The sequence below is a fragment of the Rhinolophus sinicus genome, chromosome 3 (assembly GCF_057876585.1).
Source record: "Rhinolophus sinicus isolate RSI-liver-muscle chromosome 3, RSI-T2T, whole genome shotgun sequence".
Lineage (NCBI taxonomy): Eukaryota > Metazoa > Chordata > Mammalia > Chiroptera > Rhinolophidae > Rhinolophus > Rhinolophus sinicus.
Window position 1 is genome coordinate 103522810 of NC_142503.1, and position 20142 is coordinate 103542951.

Sequence of the window (20142 nt, forward strand, 5' to 3'; positions counted from 1 at the left end):
TGCCATTCTTCTCATCTCTGGAGGTTTTCATGTGAATTAGTAAGAACACTTCCTTATCTTTACTTCTGAACACAGAAGTTGGCTGAGTAAAGTAAATAGAGGTAGAATCAAATGACTGAGTTTCCCCTCTAATTCAAAGCATCATGTCTGAATAGAATAATGGAGTTTAATTAGGGATTTGGATTGTTTTTGTGTGTATGTGTGATTGCAAAAAAAAAAAAAAGTGGTTGTTACAGCAAAGAAAAATCTCAGAACAAAATGGGACTCTCAAATTGAGTGAGACTTATCTTTCTACTTCATTGTCTTCCTCTCAGTCCTGAAATGCAAGAACTATGGTGATTATGGTGGTCTTTTCCTACTGCTATTCTTCTCGTCTAAATCAGGGGTCCAAAATCATGAAAATGCAACTGGCTAGTGAAACAGGACTTTCTGCCACTAAATAAAGCCCCATGTGACACCCCTAAGAAAGTCCTTGGCTTTTCAGCACTCATCAGATCAGCCCTTGCGATGTTATGTTTTGAGAAATATTGGACTCTTCTAAGCTTATGGAGTTTCTGCTTTCAGGAGGCATTTTTTTTTTTTTAACTGCATAACCAAAAGAGTGTCTTTTTGAGTTTGGACTTCCTAACCTTGAGAAGGAGTTGACGTGCTTCTTCACTAAGTGTGAAATGAGCAGATGGTGTTGTTTCACTCCAATTTGTTTTGCATGGACTGCGGAGAAGGCTGTGGGGGGAGGGATAAATGTATTCTACCCCTGATTGCTAAACACAACTTAATGGCACAAAAAAGCCACTTCACTAACATTGGAGCATCTACTTCTTAATAAGGACTGTTGCTTTACTACTCCACGTCAGTCTGGAAGTTATTATTATCATGTTGTCCTCTTTATCCAGAAGGGATTATATTCTCATTACAGCAAAAAGCACCATATTTGGATGGCCCAAGCTGATAATCGAAGGAGCCTTGCTGTGAGCCCTTTGAGGTAATAAAAGTCATCCAATACATACTTTTAAAAACAGCAGTTGCCCCCTCCAGCACGTTCACCTCATTTTCAACTCCACATTCAGTTCGCCAACATCCAAAGATGTCCCCAGTAAATCAAAGCAAGGAGCCTGATACCCTCATGGAAAAGGTACTGACTTCCCAATGGCCCTCAGCTAGCTCTCTGTCTGGACTGCTAGGAGGGATATAGGTCAGAAAAGTGGTTGTGAGACCTCATCTTCCACTTCATGCTACAGAACGTTAGGACCTTCCACCTGGCAAGTAGATGGAAACTCTAGTCCAATCTCACCCGAGGAACAGGGCTCAAAGGGCTAAGAGGGGCTATCTGCTCTGTCAGCTGTCACCATGTGCGTGCTGCTTCCACCACACACTTCTCCGATACAGCTGTGACACTCTTTGTATGCCCCGACCCCATCCACTGGCACAAACACATCACTAACTAATATAGACTTTGCTGAAGCTCTCGCTGGGTAGAGGGAAGGAATGGGAGAGAGAGTTCCATACCGCACAGAACCGCCCCAGACGTCATTGTCTGCATGAGTATGTGTTTGTTAGCAGTTCTCCACTCCCTTCTTTCATCCATAGGGTTCTGAAGTCAGTTCCGCCCCCAAGTTTGCATAGTCCCCTCAGTAAAAACATAACAATAGTGGACCTATCACCCTCTTTGGAAGGCTAGCTAGTAGCCATCATCTATCATTATGTAAGTCTCACCGCCACCCCAAGAGACACTGAATAACATCCAATATTCTCCCCCATAGGAAATCTTGTTACAATCTCCTTCACTTCCCGTACCATCTCTGGCCCACTCTCCAGAATTCACCCAGGCTACATCCCACTTTGCTCTGTACCTCTCGGCAACCAAGGCTTACCTTAGCCCTCCCTGGCTTGGGTGACCTATTTTGGACACCCTTTTTCAACCAGGCTCAGCTGTCCTGTTAGGACGAGGACCATGCACCACCCCTCTTTAGGTGAGAGACCTCGCAGCTCCCATGCTGTCTGGACACTCCCTGGGAGTGACGAGTCGGTGACACCGAATCACTGTCCTTACATGGGTCTTAACGCAGCATGTACAGAAAATTCACAAGTGTGTTCACCTGCCACCAATACCCTTAACTGTGGCCTCAGATACCCACTAGTGGCCTTGGAGCCTGACTGTAAGCTGAGATAGCTGATCACAGCTCAGCCTGGACTGTTCTTGGTCTGTGCTCTGTCCATTCTCTGTTGACCACCTTGCCGGTTTGACAGATGCCCCTTTGGACCTGGCTGCCTTTGGAATGCCGACCCTCAGAATTAGGACCTGGCCTCTGCCCTTGCTGTGAGGGTTGCTGCTGCTTTGGGGCTCCCGTCTTTTGGCTCTGGTGGCTCTGCCCCCCACAACTGTGGGGAGGCCCCTGCCTGGGCCGCTTGGTGAGCATCTGCCACCCTCCCGCACTACAGTCACTAAGGTGGCACAAAACAAAGTTGGACTTTCTAGGGAGAGAACTATACGAACCGACGAAGTTATAATCGCTTTGCCAGGCATCTGGTATTGAATCAGACAATCTGGTGTTTTAACATCTTGTCTAGTTAAAAAAACAAAAAAAATTAAAGGACGCACATATTTCTAAATAGTTATGAGGTAAAATAACTATTTCTAAACTATACATATATGTAATGCTACACAAATGGTAAATGCAAGACATTTAAATGAGGCAAATAAATTATTTAAATCAATTTTCATGTTGCCCCCTCTTCCTTCTGAACCCCACCCCAAATACAGGTTTGGTATATTTATAGAAAAAAACCTAGAAACCTAAATTATTATTGTTGAATGCTGAACCTCCTCCCCTTTTAATTAAAAAATACACAGTAACTTGCTCTCTGATTTTTCAAGACAAAATATGTATGGTAGGGAGATATATAGACAGTAGCACTATGTATTCCACCAGCTACTGAGGAATATTTTCCAATGCTTGGTTTTCAACAGAATGCAAAATGTGGTCTCCCTGGAATTTGTCTCCTAATCTTAAGAGTACAGATGGGTTCCAAAGGACATTTAATCATGATTTTCATTCCTTTTCACTTAATAATGTACTTTTAGAGTGCTATTTGATATCTAAGAGACTCTCGTGAGTTCTTTTAATAATTTCCTCTGTTTTGAACTAAGAAGCATTTTTGCCAAACAGGGCTGGAAACTACAAAGCTTTGGGACTATATTAAACTGTACTGGTTTTTCTTTCTTTCTTTTTTTTTTGAAAGCTTGCCAGAAAATTATCTTCTCTAGTTTATAATTTTTTCCTTTTCTTTCTCACCTACCAATTGAATAAATGTTAAAAGGTCACATCTTTCTCATTCTATCACCAAAGTAAACATTTCTCCAATTATCCATAAAGGGCAGATGTTTCCAAGGAATTATTTACTGTTTATTAGCACAAAGGCAAAGGCTATCACGGAAGGCACTGTGTCACACACATGAGTTCTTAGCAACAGCGTTTAAGTCTCCCTAAGGTTAGAAAGGAAAAAAAAAGAAGTCATGCCACATCGACTATATTTCTAAGGTTTTGTTACTCAACTGCTGAAATGCATCTCTCTTGTGGATCTGAAGGATTACTTCTCGTCAGTATCACCTTTACAATTCATTTGTCTCACAAATGTTTATTTCCTGGTGCTCTTTTGGACACCGGATATATAGCAGTAAACAAAATAGAAAAATCCCTGCGCTTTACAGCTGCGAGAAGAAAGTCTCAGTTTCTTTGCCAGTGCCAGCTTATTAAAAGTAAATACAGTACATAAAAGCTTACTAGAATGTAAAAAAAAGCCAGGCTTCTGCAGTCAGACTGTCCGTTTGTCTCTGGGTAGCATCCTCCTGGGAGCAAGGACTGCGATGCATGCATCTCCAAACTTCTCCTCTGCCCAGGTCAGTGTTTGTTAAACCCGTCAATAATTAGTCGTAACCATGGATTGTCCGGTTCCAGACAAAGAACCCTCTGGATCCTTAGAATGATTTCTTTATGTAAGTGACCAACAATTTTTCAGACTTACCTGATTGTCCACATGCAACAACCATTCTTTAAACAACTGCAGTGTAAGAAAAAGTAGTTTTAGTAATTGCACTTTAATCGAGTCAAGTAAGGAAATATTCTCACTTGTCTCACCTATGTTGGTCTTATACGTACAATGCTACAGAGTGGCATGCATTACAGAGTAAACTGGGACCGTGCAGGGAAGTCCCATCTACCCATATTCCCCTCTCCCTACCCGCAATTTATCTCTTGTACCCAGATGTCTGGATGCAGGAAAAAATCCATCACTGGACTGGTTATTGCACTGTACTGAATTGCCTTCTCTAGGTATCATTTTTAAAATACGCAGACATTTCTTGGAGGATTATCATACTTTCCTAAGAGACACTGCATCCAGAAGATTGAAGGGAACTAACACTTAAAGGGTTCAGACTGCATGCTAGGCACTTTACGTGTCACATTGGTTAATTCCTCAATGATCTCTAAAAGTAGGTTTTCTCATCGTATTGATGAGGAATCTGGGGTCAAGAGAGGTTAAACGACAAACTCCCAGATCATACAACCCTTCATGCTGGAGCCAATAGTCAAATGTGACCTTTCTCTCCCTCGGACTGAATTCATCTATCATACTCCTTTTGCCCTGTGGCACACAAAACCTAAGGACAGCCTTGAAAATGATGACTGCCTGGCAAGAGGGTTGAAAGTGAGGGGAAAACAGAGAAGCGAAATGAGAGACAAAAAGGAAACATTTTGCTGACTTCCAGTTTTCTCTGAGGTCAGATTCAGCACAGGGCTACATTCCTATTGCTTTGATAAAATTCCTGATTCTCAGAAATACTGACTTGGCAGGACCGCAGAGGTCATCTAGCCCAACCCACCAGTAAAAGCTTGATTCAGTCATTAACTCGTTTTATTACTGTTGGGTGATCTGGGAAGGAGTGTCATTGACTTCACAAGTGAGAGCATTTCTCTGAACCATAATTTTTCAGTCTCATCATAGACTTGTCTAGAGAGATTTGACCGTAAATAACATGAATTCTTCACATCTATGTAGCGTTTCACAGTTGTCGAAATGCCTTCACATACACTATGCCCTTTAAACTCTCATTTCTGTGACATAAGAAGGGGAGTTGTTTTATAGTGGCAAGAGTCCAGACCTGGGCCAGCTAGATCTGGGTACAAATTCCCACTCAGTGACATACCAGTCACGTGAACTTGGGGAGAACATTTAACCTCTTTAAGCTTCCTCGGGAAAGTTGCCTTTCCTTTAAGCTCCCAAGCCCTCATCTGTAAAAAGGGGACAATAATATCTCCTTCATGAGATTGAACTTACGTAAAATGTTTGCTTATGAAAGTGCTCAGGGTTGGTTGCTTTTCTCTTTCCCACTCTTCTTTTTACAGCTGAGGAACTGCTGGTGAAAAGAGGTAAAGTAACTTTCCCAAGATAAAACAGCCAGAGATTGGTGAACAGAGGCCAATTGCTTTGAGTGCAATCCTAGGGCACTTTGTCCCATGCCATCCTGCTGGAATAACGTTCTCTTCCTTCTCTGCCATTTTGATTTGCACACACCTTCCCTTTTTACCTAACTCCTGATTTCTTTGTTGTGCAAACTCTTCTGCATCCTTCCTCCGCGCTAGGCCTTCTGTTTTTTCTGTGCTGCCCCTTGCACTGCTGTCCTCCTGCCGGTTTCTGTATAGCCCCTTGCTAATTTCCTATGTTTTATATGCCCCTGGAAGTTTAGGACAAATGTATAGGGTGCTTTCAGCCATGTCCTTCAAATGTGAAATCTAGTTCTCGTAGAGGAGACAGAGCAGCTGCAGTGACATCAGGGCAGGTGGGATCTGAGTCTCCTGGCTTCCGGGGCCTGAGTGTGATGTGCTGCTTTCTGGACTTTGATGAGATGACTGCTCGCATGAAACTGCAGCTTCCCCAACACTCTTCTAACAAACCGACTTAAACAGCCCTGCACTCAGCTTTTCACATGCCCTTGTGACACACGGAACCAGCACAACCCACGGAACCCTTCCAATAAACTGCTGCTAAAGGAGTTGACATTTTTAAAGATGTCATTCTTCCATGGCTATACGGAAACACATGCAAGTCTTAAAAACTTTCTTTCTTCGGGTCACTGGAAATGCGTGGTCACAGAGTTGCACCAGAGTGAAAACTAAAATGTGTAGGCAAGCAGATTTATGACACAGCGTGTATACTTCACATGCGTATGTATGTAGAACACATAATACAAAGATACTTGTCACCTGTTCCCTTGATCATAAATTCTAATAGTGCAATTGGAATATTACCCAACCCAGAGAAAATCTAGTATCATAGATATGAGAGAATTCTAGAGAGATCACTCTGCTGGCCTACCTATCTTTCTGTAAGCAGAGGAAATGTCAAAACTAATCAGATGTGAGAAGTAAAGTTCCCGTATTGAAGCTCTCTATTCTGCTGTGAAGCCTATTTACATATCTACAAGTGTTTTCTTACCACCAAAACAAACAACCCCTTGGGAATTTCCACAAACAAGGAGGATCATATTTGTTTTCCTTCCCAGGGGAGGCTCTAAGGATATGATCTTAGAAAACTTGTCAAGGAACTATGTCCCACGCCTGTTGATTCTAGGGGGACTCTATTCCCTGCAGCCTCCCCCCGTCAGGTCCTCAGGTACTTGTCCACCTCAGCCCAACGTGTACAAGGCTGGTTACCTACTGGATGCCTCTTGTCCACAGGACCAAGGGCGATTTCCAGAGATCTTACTTTCTGGAGGACAGAACAAAAATTAATTTAGCTATTGACAAGACTTCTATGCTTTTCTGGGTCCCCATTAGAACTCAGACTCTCAGACTCAGGCCCTCTGCTATTCTCACGCTGCTCCCTCCTCACACTGTGCAAAGCAAGCAAATCAAGTCAAGTCAAAGGAGAGCACAGCAAAACCAGAGGTGAAGTGTGGAGCCCGGAGGGTGCAAGGAACCTGGAGGGTAAAGGAGTCCGTTCTGCATCCTACCTGGAAGTCCCCCATGCTTTTAAATGTCTTAACGTGTAGCCAGAATTCATGTGAAAGGGCAACTGGAGTTTACCCCCCTTCCCCTGGATTCCCATCTCTCCAGAAAAATCCAAAATTTTATGGAGTAACGAAATGTCAATATTTCCTCAGTTTTAAAATATGCTTATAAACAGCATTATTGGAAAGAGGAAAAACAAGTATGCACAACTAGCTGGCTTAACTGTCTTGTGAGTTGATTATAGAAAAAGAAATCTAATTTTATTTTTTCTGCGAGAAGGGAAAGCAAATAGGTGATACTGAGCCTTAAGAACTGGAATCAACGACCCCACCAGGGCAAGCCCGGTCTTACCAGGGGCTATTCACCTCTATCCAATATAGAAACTCCACCCAGACACTCTCCCAGGGCCTCGGTGGTCCCCAGGTCTCTAATACCCACTCTCTGTGGACCCAGCCACTGGCTCAGTGCTGTTTTTAAACAGAGTCCTTGCTCCTAGTCTGCAAGTCTATTTAAAGCCCCATTAACATGTTAGTGTTTTTTATAAACATGAATGTATATTTTCAATCTTTTACCTTCTCTTGTTTCTATTTCACAGTGTGCCTCACCTCCCTGGTCTGGGCCTGGGATTTTGTCAGCTTCTGTCGGGCCCAGCCCAGCTCTGCACAGCGCAGCCCAGCCCAGCCCAGGCTAGGTGCTCACATCAAGCCCATTACCTACAGTCGTGGCCTTGCCACTTAGGAGCTTCCTGTTTATTAACCTGGCTCCATAATGTTTCGAACAAGACACTAGCCCATCTGATCTTTGATGATGATCGATTTCCAGCAGAGTTAAGAATACAGGGTCATAACAGACATTGTGTTCTCAGCTGGACTCTCTGTCTAGATTCCAGTACTTCCAACTAGACTATGAATGATCCTAACCTTGCACTTTGTTTCCCCAAAAGGGAAAACTGAACTGGGTGTGTATTAGTGTGCTAGGGCTGCCATAACAAAATACCATCGAATGGGTGGCTGAAACAATAGGGCTTCGTTTCCTCACAGTTTTAGAGGCTAGAAGTCCAAGATCAAGGTGTCCAGGGTTGGTTTCTTCAGCAGCCTCTCTCCTTGGCTTGCAGATGTCACCCCTTGCTGTGTCCTCACATGGTGTCTCTGTGTGTTCCTAAATTTCCTCTTCTGGTAAGAACACCAGTCAGATTGCATCAGTCCACTCTAACTGACTCATTTTAACTTGATAACCTCTTCAAAGGGTCGATCTCCAAATAAAGTCACATTTTGAGACACTGGGGATTAAGGTTTCAACAGAGGAATTGGGTGGGGGAGGCGGTGGGGACATAATTTAGCCTATAACAAGTAGGTTTGCCACCTTCTGATCTGAAGTGTCCTCACTGGGCAAACTTTATGCCATGCTACCTCAGAGGTGTGTCTAGCTCATGGGTGGCTGCCTTTGGCTTGGCATCAGTCTTTGGTGAAGCTAGTTATGGTGAGGGCACTGAGCTGGTTTCACTTAAAACATGGCATAAGCACTAGCAACCGACACAGGAAAGAACTGGTTTGGGCGCTTTCCTTAAAAGGTAACATCAGGTGTGCCAGGTGTCCTTGGCTTCCTGTAGCTGAGAACCCATGTGGCTGCCAGCTGCTGGCAGCATTTCCGGTGCTCCCTGTCTCCTCATCCACCCAGGTCTCAGTCTCTGCGATCAGAAACCAGGACGGTGTCTTCCCTCCCCAGCCTCACTTGGGCCCTCTCCAGCTTGGAACCAGTTTCCACAGTGCTGTCTCACCTGGTTTGGCTCTACTAAAATCACACACCCATGCCCTGGAAAAATGGCAGCTCTCTCTGGTTTCTTTGTAGGCCACCCTAGACTCATCCTCCATCCTCCACTAATGCTTCTTCATAAATCAGGTCATTCTCTTGATTTCTGACTTCAGTTCAACTCCCTCATCCTGCTTTCAAATTTTCTCCCCTTAGTTTGTGAATCTCATAACTTGCTTTCCAGGTCACACTTGACTTGGCCTCCAGTACCTCTCCACCCATGCGCTCCCCTGACATAGCCCCTGCCTGATCAGTCTATGACATGGACACAAGTCTGCACACAGCACCTTGAGTGACGGTGTGACAGACTTGGTTAACACAGGAAGGAGGCTTAGCTTTTGAGGAGTGTGGTGGTGTAGCTTCTGAGGCAGTTGGAAGACTTCCAACCCTACACACTTTGCAATTCTCAGGGTAACTGAGAGAATGGTTGTATTAGTCAGGGTTCTCCAGAGAAACAGAACAGGTATCTATATCTATACCTATACCTATAACTATACCTATACCTATAACTATACCTATATCTATCTATCTATATCTGTGTCACAGCAGATGTACATTTGACTTGAACATCAAGTTGAACTGCGCAAGTCCACTTACATGTGGATTTTTTCTGTAGGTGTCCTCAGGTTTCACATCCACGATTCAACCAACCGTGGATGGAAAACAGTATTTTCCATCTGTGTCTGGAAATCCATGTACGCAGAGGGCTAACTAAAATTACATGTGGATTTTCTACTGTCAGCGCCACTAACCCCCACATTGTTCAAGAATCAATTGTGTGTGTGTGTGTGTGTGTGTGTGTTCAGAAATTGGCTCACCTGATTATGGAGGCTGAGTCTCTTGATCTGCTATCTGCAAGCTGGAGGCGAGGAAAGCCAGTAGTGTAAATTCAGTGCAAGTCTAAAGGCCTGAGAACCAGGGGAGCTGCGGTGCAAACCCCAGACTATAAATCCCAGTCCATGGGGAGGAGGTGAGGTGCGATGTCCCAGCTCCAGCAGTGGGGCAGAACAAAAGGGGAGAATTCCTCCTTCCTTTGCCTTTTGTTCTATCCAGGCCCTCCATGGACTGGATGAAGCTCACTCACATTGGGTGGGGGGGCAATCTACTTTACTGCGTTCATCAATTCATATGCCAATCTCTACCAGAAACACCTTCACAGACACACCTAGAAATAATGTTTAATCTGGGCACCTCATGGCCAGTCAAGTTGATGCATAAAATTAACCATCATACTGGCCTTTCTGGGTTTCCACCTGCCTGGGGAGGATAAGAACGTGTCATCCTCATGTGTAGCTAGATAATGCCCACATTATCTGTATGGGCATAGATCATTTATTTGGCAATCTGCTCCCTTAGCATAACAAGAGTTAGTCAGACTAATGCTGGGGAGGGGGAGACAAATGGACAAATGAGCCTCTTTCCAGAAGCACCTCTAGCCACAAATTGCTTGGCTAGTTATGACTAGGTAGAGAAGCTTGAGCCAGAAAGACATGGACTGCTGCCATAGTAACCGGTACCTGGGCGGGCAGCTGCCTTGTCTCCAGGGGGACCTCCTAGCCTGTTCCCCTTCTGGTGCTCAGAGGACCCAGGAGCACACATTCTGCCCCCAGGGAACAGAAAGCCAAGGAGTTCTCCCTCCTTTGGCTTTCAAGGAAACCATCCTGCCAGGCTCCGCCCCAGGGCACCTTCTGGCCCAAACTCTGCTGCTTCTGCTAGGGTCCTGGTGCTGTTCGAAAGAAAAAAAAAAACATAAATGAGCTGAGGTTCCACCTGCCAACCAGGCCAGAATGCAGCATTTGCTGAGAGCTGATACCTGTTCTTTCTCATCCATTTAGCCAAGGGGCCCAGAGTCCCCAAAGCTGAATCTGTGAGGGGGCAAACCAGGCCTACAGAACCACGTTCATTCATGGAGGAAGGAGAAAAGCCATCTCCCAGAGAAACCTAGCTCTGTGGGTTTCACTGACCAGCAGAAGACATTAAGTTTGCCTTTTAGGACCCATGGGGTGTGAGGGTATTTAAGTAGTTAGGGTGGCTCTGAGAAAACCGGAGAACCATCTAATGACATATCCCTGGGTCTCCTCAATCTGGCAGGGTGACCCAAATCCTACAGCGATGTTCTCTGAAGTTGCAAAGCCACCACAACTTTATCATAAATTTCCTAAGAAGTGCAGTTACACCTGGTCTTCTAAGGAGCCTAAAAATTGCAATCATGTTTTTGTCTGTGAGGCATCTTTCCCTTTGGATAGATGCCCCTCCCTCACACTCTGTGGTTCTAGGGAAAGCCACAAATCACGGCTCTGCCTCTTCCATCACAGTCCCCAACCACACCCCCACTCCCGGGTATTTGAAGCTGAAGTGGAACCACAGAGTTACTGGGCTTTCCCAAAAACCTGTCTCCCTGGAGGAAGGCAGCACCTCCCTTGTGTTACAGATGGGGAAATTGAGACTCAGAAAATTAAGTATCTTGCCCAAGGTCCCTCACTAGTAAATGGAGAGACAGGGTCTGAACCCAAGCCTGTGTGACTCCAAAGCCCATGATCGTTCCGCTCAGCAAAATAGTCTCCTCGTACAGAGTACGGATTTCCACTTTACTCAGTGGAGAAGTTAGGGGGATTGGCTGTAGCGCTTGCACACTCCATCCTGTGAGTCAGACTCAGAAGCACATATGAGATGCAGTGGTCTCTCATATATGTGCGGGGTATTGTGTCTGTCATCTTCCCATCTTGCTGCAGGTCTCCTCATTAGCCCGTCACTGTGTTCCTCGCACATCCTCCTATTAGCCAATGAAGGGTTTGTAGTCTTTCCCGATGCACTGTCTTCAGATTTCAGGCCTGCCCTCATCTTCACCTCCATTAAACAGGCACTGGCCTATGCATGTCTTGATTCTCCCGAATCTTTCTTTTCTCAGCCAATTACTGTGCCCCCAGAGTCCCCTCACCCACCCCAACTGCCTGCAAAACTAGGCTGGAAGCCAGAGTGTCCCTGTAAATACTGACACTGTTCTTGCATTTTGTCATTAGACATCATGCTTTGACCAAATAAAGCCTGTCTGCTGAGGGCCCTGGAACCTCTTCAGAAATGGTTTGTTTTCATTCGACCTGAGAGTTTCTTTCTTCCTGATGAACCAGCACTGCTGCTTGGCTCTCGGTGCCCCAGCAGCAACAAGGCACCAAGAATGTCAAGCCCCAACCCGTAAACGTGCCTATTAGCCCACTGTTTTTCCAGCTGATTTCTCCTGAGTTCAATACTCTGTTCTAGGCAGTTGTTTGCATCAGTATATCTTGCTGAAAGCTCACAGGGTTCAAAAAAACATGTTGCATGCTTTGGGAAAACCAAACAAAACCAAACAAACAATTCTTATTTCAAAATCACATTTTTTTCCATAATCCTCAAAGGGAAAACTTAAATACAGTGTCAATCTCATCCAATTAGCCCAGGAGCACATATCAGGCTGTTTCTGTGAAGATAAACTCCAGAAAAGACCAACTTGACACATCTCTCATGGACTTGTCAAACACTTCCAGCACTGTGCAGACACTTGCCTTGGTGTACTTAGGAGCAATGGATGGTGCACTGTAATTTAACATAACTTAAGCACAATTATTTCCTCTTTGGGGTCTGAGGGTCATGATCTGATGTGCTTGGGTTAATTCTTCCTGTCACTTCTCTGCCTCTGCTATGGACTCCATTAACTCCCCCCACCCCTTTTTAAAAAGTGCCTGTCTTTCCAGGCACTGTGGGAAGGAGACACAAGAAATAGCCAAATAGATCCCTTTCAAGGGCCTGTCAATACCAGTAACATAAGCAGATTGTATCACTGGCGGCTGGACCCTAAAGAGAATTTCAATTCTAGCAGAAGCAGACGGAAATAGGCTTTTAAAATCCTTTCTCGCTAGATTCCAACCTGCTTGGGAGCTGGCTGCCCACTTTTGCTTGTCTCCTAGCAACCGAGCCCCTTCCTCGCAGGCACTGCTGCTGTCCACCCGGCCAGGCTTGGGAGAGTCAACCTCTCCCTGCTCTCCCCAGCACAGGGAAAGGATGTCACCCAGGGAACGGGTGTGAGTGCTTGGAGAAATTGCTAAATGGTCTGTAAATTCACGGTAAGGATGGCAATCTAAATGGGGCCACCTTTCACACATTTTTCAGGGGATCTTGGGATTGAAATTCATCCTTCTGCTTCCTTCCAATAATAGCTTGCATGCATGGAATTCTTTGTATTTTACAAAACACTTCTGCACCCGTTACCTCACACAGTTCCCCACAAGAGCCTTGAGAGAACGCTATGGTGGGAAAAAGCCTGCAGTAATTTTGTAAGTTCACTTTTAGATGCTTTTAAAGGACCCAGGGAGAAACTCCAGGTCACTCAATTAGTAGGGTTAAAAAAAAGTGGGGGAAATTCCAAATGCCAGCTATTATTATTATTATTTCAGTAAATTAGGGTTCTGGCCAGCTAAACTTGGCTTTGAGTTTAGGAGTCTGAGTACAACCCAAACTCCTCTTTCTCCCTCCTGGTCAACAATTTTTGTCCCTTCCTCAGCAGCCACTATTGGGATTAAAACTGTTTGAAGTCTATTTATTTATAACGGCCTTATCCTGACTGAGTTTTACCTGTAACATTCTTCCCTTGTGGTGAACATAAGAAACGTAGAATGGAGAAAAAGCTGTGTACTAGGGTGCTCAGGCTTCCATAACAAAACGCCATGACTGGATGGCTTAACCAGCAAAATTTGTTTTTCACAGTTCTGGGGGCTGAGAAGTCCCAGAGGAAGGTCCAGTGGGTCAGGTTCTGGTGAGACCTCTTTTTCTGGCTCGTAGACAGCTACCTTCTCACTGTGTCTTCACATGGTAGAGAGAAAGCTCTGGTGTCTCTTCCTCTTCTTATAAGGGTACCAGTTCTGTCAGATCAGGGCTCCAGCCTGACGATCTCACGTAACAAAAATCACTTCCTGGAGGGTCCCATCTCCAATACAGTCCTAGAGGTTAGGGCTTTGACATATGAACTGGGGGGAGGGGGCAGTCCTTAGCAAGCTCCTCATTCTCCTGCAGGATGGAGGGAAAAGAAGCAAAAGCTTTTTACCAACTCAAAAGACCCTACAAAGCCTGCCTTAAGTGGAAATGGAGGCCAGTCTTTAAACTGTGGATGTGGAAATTTAGCCCAGTGCTAACAATCCGTCTATGTTTCCTTCTCTCATTTGTGGATTGGAACCCTTTGAAAGAAGTTATTGATTCTTTGTGGTTTACAGCATCTTTATCATTTCAATGGTGTTCAAACAACTAAAATGATTGTTCTAAAAGACTGAAAATGCCATTGAGGAAGATATTCCTGCCATTTCACTCGCTACAGTGCCAGCAGTCCGTGCTCACTGAGAGATGGCGGCAGCTGGAGAACCAGGCTGACCCCCTCAGAGAGCGGCAGCTGCAGCTATGGTGATGCCCTCTGCACCCCAATAGCCAGGAAAATCAGATACAGTGATCTCCCAGGAAGTGCACACTCCCTCATTCTTACCCCGTATGTTGATGTCGTCTTCTCACCATGATTCTTATTGTCAGAATGACTGGAGAAATGAGCACTCTGTTTTGCAGGAGCAATAGTGGGTTTTTCATCCTATCATGCAAGGCTCTGGATAAAGATAATGAGGCTAAACAAAGTCTTAACTTCACTGGTTCATAATCTTGAAAAGAGAAAACACAGACATAAGTTTTTAAAATAAATTGTTACTTTTGGAATAATTTTATTTGTTTTTATTTTTCAGTTATACTTGACATTCAGTATTACTTCATATTAGTCTTAGGTGTACAGCATGATGGTTAGACATTTATAGAATCCATGAAGGGATTACCCTTTTAGTCTAGTACCCACCTGGCACTATACAAAGTTATTACAATATTACTAATTATATTCCTTATGCTGTACTTTACATCCCCATGACTATTTTGTCACTACCAATTTGTACTTCTCAATCCCTTCACCTTTTCAACCCTGCACCTCTCTTCCCGTCTGGTAAGCGTTCAGTTTATTTTCTGTATGTGAGTGTTTCTGTTTTGTTTTGTTTTGTTTGTTTTGTTCTTGAGATATAAGTGAGATCATATGGCATTTATCTTTCTCTGTCTGACTTATTTCACTTAGCATAAAATCCTCTAGGTCGATACATGTTGTCGCAAAGGGTAAAATGTCATTTTTTATGGCTGAGTAATATTCCATTGTATATATCTACCACATCTTCTTTATCCAATTGTCTACTGATGGGCACTTAGGTTGCTTATATCTTTTTGATGGTGATTTGGATGTCTTTGGATAAACACCCAAAAGTGGAATTGCTGGATCATAATGTAGTTCTATTTTTAATTTTTTAAAGAACCTCTCAACTGTTTTCCATAGTGACTGCACCAATTTGCAATCCCACCAACAGCACACTTGTCTCCACATCTTCGCCAACACCCGTTTTTTTATTTATTGACAATAGTAATTCTGACAGGTGTGAGATGATATCTGATTGTGATTTTAATTTGCATTTCTCTAATGATTAGTGACATTGAGCATCTTTCCATATGTCTTGGATATCTGTATGTCCTCTTTTGAGAAATGTCTATTGCAGACCCCTGCCCATTTTTTAATGGGACTGTTTTTTTTGTTTGTTTATTTGTTTGTTTTTTGGTGTTGAGTTGTATGAGTTCTTCATAGATTTTGAATATTAACCCTTTATCAGATGTACTGTTGGTGAATATCTTCTCCCATTCAGTAGGTTGTCTTTTCATTTTGTTGATGTTTTCCTCTGCTGTGCAAAAACTTTTTAATTTGATGTTGTCCTATTTGTTTATTTTTTCTTTTGTTTCCCTTGTCCAAGAAGACATATTAGAAAAAAAATGTTACTAAGAGCAATATCAGAGAGTTTACCACCTATGTTTTCTTCTAGGAGTTTTACAGTTTCAGGTCTTACATTTAAGTCTTTAATCCATTTTGAGTTTATTCATGTATATGGAGTAAGAAGGTGGTCCAGTTTCATTTTTTTTTTGCATGTATCTATCCAGTTTTCCCAACATCACTTATTGAATAGACTGTCTTTACCCCGTGGTATATTCTTGCCTCCTTTGTCATAGATTAAATGACCATATAGACACGGATTTTTTTCTGGGCTCTCTGTTCTATTCTATTGATCTATGTGCCTGTTTTTATGCCAGTACCATGCTTTTTTTGATAACTATGGTCTTGTAATATAATATAATGTGATATCAGGTAGTATAATACCTCCAGCTTTTTTCTTCTTTCTCATGTTTGTCATGGCTACTTTGGGTCTTTTATGGTTCCATATAAATTTTAGGATTATTTGTTCTAGCTCTGTAAAAATGCCATTGGTATTTTGATAGCGAGTGCTTTAAATCCATAGATTGTTTTGGTAGTATGGACATTTTAATTATGTTAATTCTTCCTATTCATGAGCATGATATATGCTTCCATTTCTTTGTATTGTCTTCAGTTTCTTTCTTCAATGTCTTATAATTTTCCAAGTACAGGTCTTTTACCTCCTTGGTTAAATTTACTCCTGGGTATTTTTATTAATGCAATTATCAATGGGATTGTTTTCTTAATTTCTCTCTCTGACAGTTCATTAGTGGTATATAAATATGCAACCAATTTCTGACTATTAATTTTGTATCCGCTACTTTACTGAATTCATTGATCAGTTATAACAGCTTTTTGATAGACTCTTTGGAGTTCCTTCTATACAGTATCATATCATCTGCAAATAATACTTCTTCCTTTCCAATTTGGGTGCTTTTTGTTTCTTTTTCTTGTTTGATTGCTGTGTTGAGGACTTCCAATACCATGTTGAATAAAAGTGGAGAAAGTGGACATCCTTGTCTTGTTCCTGATATTATGGAAAATGTCTTTAGCTTTTCCCCATTGCGCATGATGTTATCTGGGGGTTTGTCATATATGGCCTTTATTATGTTGAGATATGTTTCCCCTATTCCCACTTTGCTGAGAGTTTTAATAATAAATTAATGTTGGATTTCGTCAAATGCTTTTTCTGCATCTATTGATATGATCATATGACTTTTACCTTTTATTTTGTTTATATGGTGTATCATGTTAATTGATTTGCAGATATTGAACCAAACTTGCATCCCAGGAATAAATCCCACTTGATCATGGTGTATGATCTTTTTAACGTATTGCTGAATTCCGTTTGCTAATATTTTGTTGAGGGTTTTTGCATCTATGTCCATCAGGGATATCAGCCTATAATTCAATTTTTTTGTAATGTCTGTCAGGTTTTGGAATCAGGATAATGGTGGCCTCATAAAATGAGCTTGAGAGCCTTCCCTCCTCTTGAATTTTTTAGGATAGTTTGAGAACAATAGGTGTAAATTCTTCTTCGAATGTTTGGTAAAATTCACCTGTGAAGTCATCTGATCCAGGACTTTTGCTTGTTGGGAGTTTTTGATTACTAATTCGATTTCATTTGTAGTAACGGGTCAGTTCATATTTTCTGTTTCTTTTTGATTCAGTCTTGGAAGACTGTATGTTTCTAGGGATTCATCCAGTTGTTCCAGATAGTTCAATTTGTAGGCGTATAATTGCTCACAGTATTTTCTTATAGCTCTTTATATGTCTGTGGTGTCCATTGTTATTTCCCCTATTTCATTTCTTATTTTATTTGCGTCCATTCTCTTTTTTTCTTGATGAGTCCGGTTAAAGATTTACCAATTTTATTTGTCATTTCAAAGAACCAGCTCTTGGTTTCATTGATTTTTTTTTTTTGTATATATTTTTTAAACTCTGTTTTTATAAAATTTCTGCTCTGATCTTTATTATTCCCTTCTTCCTACTCACTTTGGGCTTTATTTGCTGTTCTTTTTCTAGTTCCTTTAAGTGTAAGTTTAGATCGTTTAGTTGAGATTTTTCTTGTTTCTTGAGGTAGGCCTGTATTGCTATTAATTTCCCTCCTTGGACTGATTTCACTGTGTTACAAAGATTTTGAGTCATTGTGTTTTCATTTTCATTTGTCTCAAGGTATCTTTTGATTTCTTCCTTGATCTCATTGTTAAGTCATTAGTTATTTTGTAGCATGTTAATTAGCCTCCACGTTTTTGTGTGCTTTTCAGTTTTTTTTCTTGTAATTGATTTCTAGTTTCATACCATTGTGGTTAGAGAGGACATTTGATATGACTTCAATCTTCTTAAATTTATTGAGACTTGTTTTGTGGCCTAACATGTGGTCTATTCAGGAAAATGTTCTATGTGCACTTGAAAAGGATGTATATTCTGCTGCTTTGGGGTGGAATGCTCTAAAAGTATCAATTAAATTCATCTGGTATAATGTGTAATTTAAGTCTGCTGTTTTCTTGTTCATTTTCTGTCTGGAAGATCCATCCATTGGTGTCAATGGACTGTTAATGTCCCCTACTATGACTGTACTACTGTAGATCTCTCCTTTTATGTTGGCCAATATTGCTTTATCTATTTAAGTGCTCCTATACTGGGTGCATAGATATTTACTAGGACTATATCCTCTTGTTGAATTGACCCCTTTATCATTATGTAATGTCCTTCTTTTTCTCTTATTAGAGTCTTCATTTTAAAGTCTATTTTGTCTGAAATAAGTATTGCTACCTCAGCTTTTTTTCATTTCTGTTTGTATGAAATATCTTTTCCATCCCTTTACTTTCAATTTGTGTGTGTCTTTAGATCTAACGTGGGTCTCTTGTAGGCAGCATATGCATAGGTCTTATTTTCTTATTCATTCAGCCACCCTATCTTTTGATTGGAGAATTTAATCCATTTGCGTTTAAAGTAATTGTTGCTGCATATATAGCTGCCATTTTATTTTTTCATATTTTTAATCCTTTTTTCTTCTTCCTAAAGAAGTTCCCTTAACATTTATTGTAGTACTGGTTTGGTGGTGATGAACTCCTTTGGCTTTTTCTTGTCTGGGAAGCTCTTTATCTGTCCTTTGATTCTAAATGATAGTTTGGCTGGGTAGAGTAGTCTTGTTTGTAGGTCCTTGTTCTTCATAGCTTTGAATATTTCCTGCTACTCCCTTCTAGCCTGAAAAGTTTCTGTCGAGAAATCAGCTGACAGTCTTATGGAAGGTCCCTTGCAGGCAACTAACTGCTTTTCTCTTGCTGCTTCTAAGATTCTCTCTTTGTCTTTAACCTTTGGCATTTTAATTATGATGTATCTTGCTGTCGACTTCTTTTGGTTCCTCTTGTTTGGGACTCTCTGTGCTTTCTGGGCTTGTATGTCTATTTCTTTCACCAGGTTAGGAAAGTTTTCAGTCATTATTTCTTCAAGTAGGTTCTTGCTCTATCTCTTCTCCTTCTGGTACTCCTATGATGTGAATGTTGTTACTCTTGATATTGCCCCAGAGACCCCCTAAACTGTCTTCATTTTTAAAATTCTTTTTTCTTTTTGTTGTTCCAACTGGAGGTTTTCGGCTTCCTTACTTTCCAAATTGCTGAGTTGATCCTCTGCTTCACCTAATCTGCTGTTTATTCCTTCTAGCATATCATTTATTTCAGTTATTGTATTCTGTATTTCTGAGTGGTTCTTTTTTATGGTTTCTATGTCTTTTTTAATGCTTAATATCTCTTTGTTGAAGTTCTCACTAAGTTCCTTGAGCACTCTATAACCAATGTTTTGAACTCTGTCTCTGGTAAGTTGCTTGCCTCTATTTCATTTAGTTCTTTTTCTGGAGTTTTCATTTGGGACATGTTTCTTTGTTTCCCCATTTTGGCTGCCTCTCTGTGTTCATTTCTATGTATTAGGTAGAGCTCCTATGTCTCTCAGTCTTTGCCAGGTAGACTTATGCAGTAGGCATCCTATATGATGCAGTGGCACAGTCTTCCTGATTACCTGCGCTGTGTGCTCCAGGAGTGTCCCTTGTATGGGTTGTGTGTGTCCTCCTGTTATAATTAAGCCTTAATTGCTTTTGGCATGTCAGTGGGTGAGATTGACTTTCAGGCTGTCTGTGAGAACTGGCCCTGCTCACAGAGTATAAGCTGCTATGTGGGGGCTGACCCCAGAGATGGGGATTTGCCCCAGCAGGCTTGTGTGCCTGTTGAGACCACCCTTTGGGTATGCCATTTGTGGGGGAAATTGGGTAGTGCTTGTTGTGGTCTGAAGCCAGCCTCCAGGTGTTTTGGTTCTGGGGCCCTTTGAGAGGGGCTCCAGTGCAGAACAAGGAAGCTGCTCCCTGTGACCAGCGTGAGCTGTATGGTAGGAGCTACAAAGCTATCAGTGGTTAGTCACTGCCTGTACTAGACCTGGAGGTATGTGGGAGAGACCATGCTGAGAACTGAGGCCAGCTGCCACCAGTAG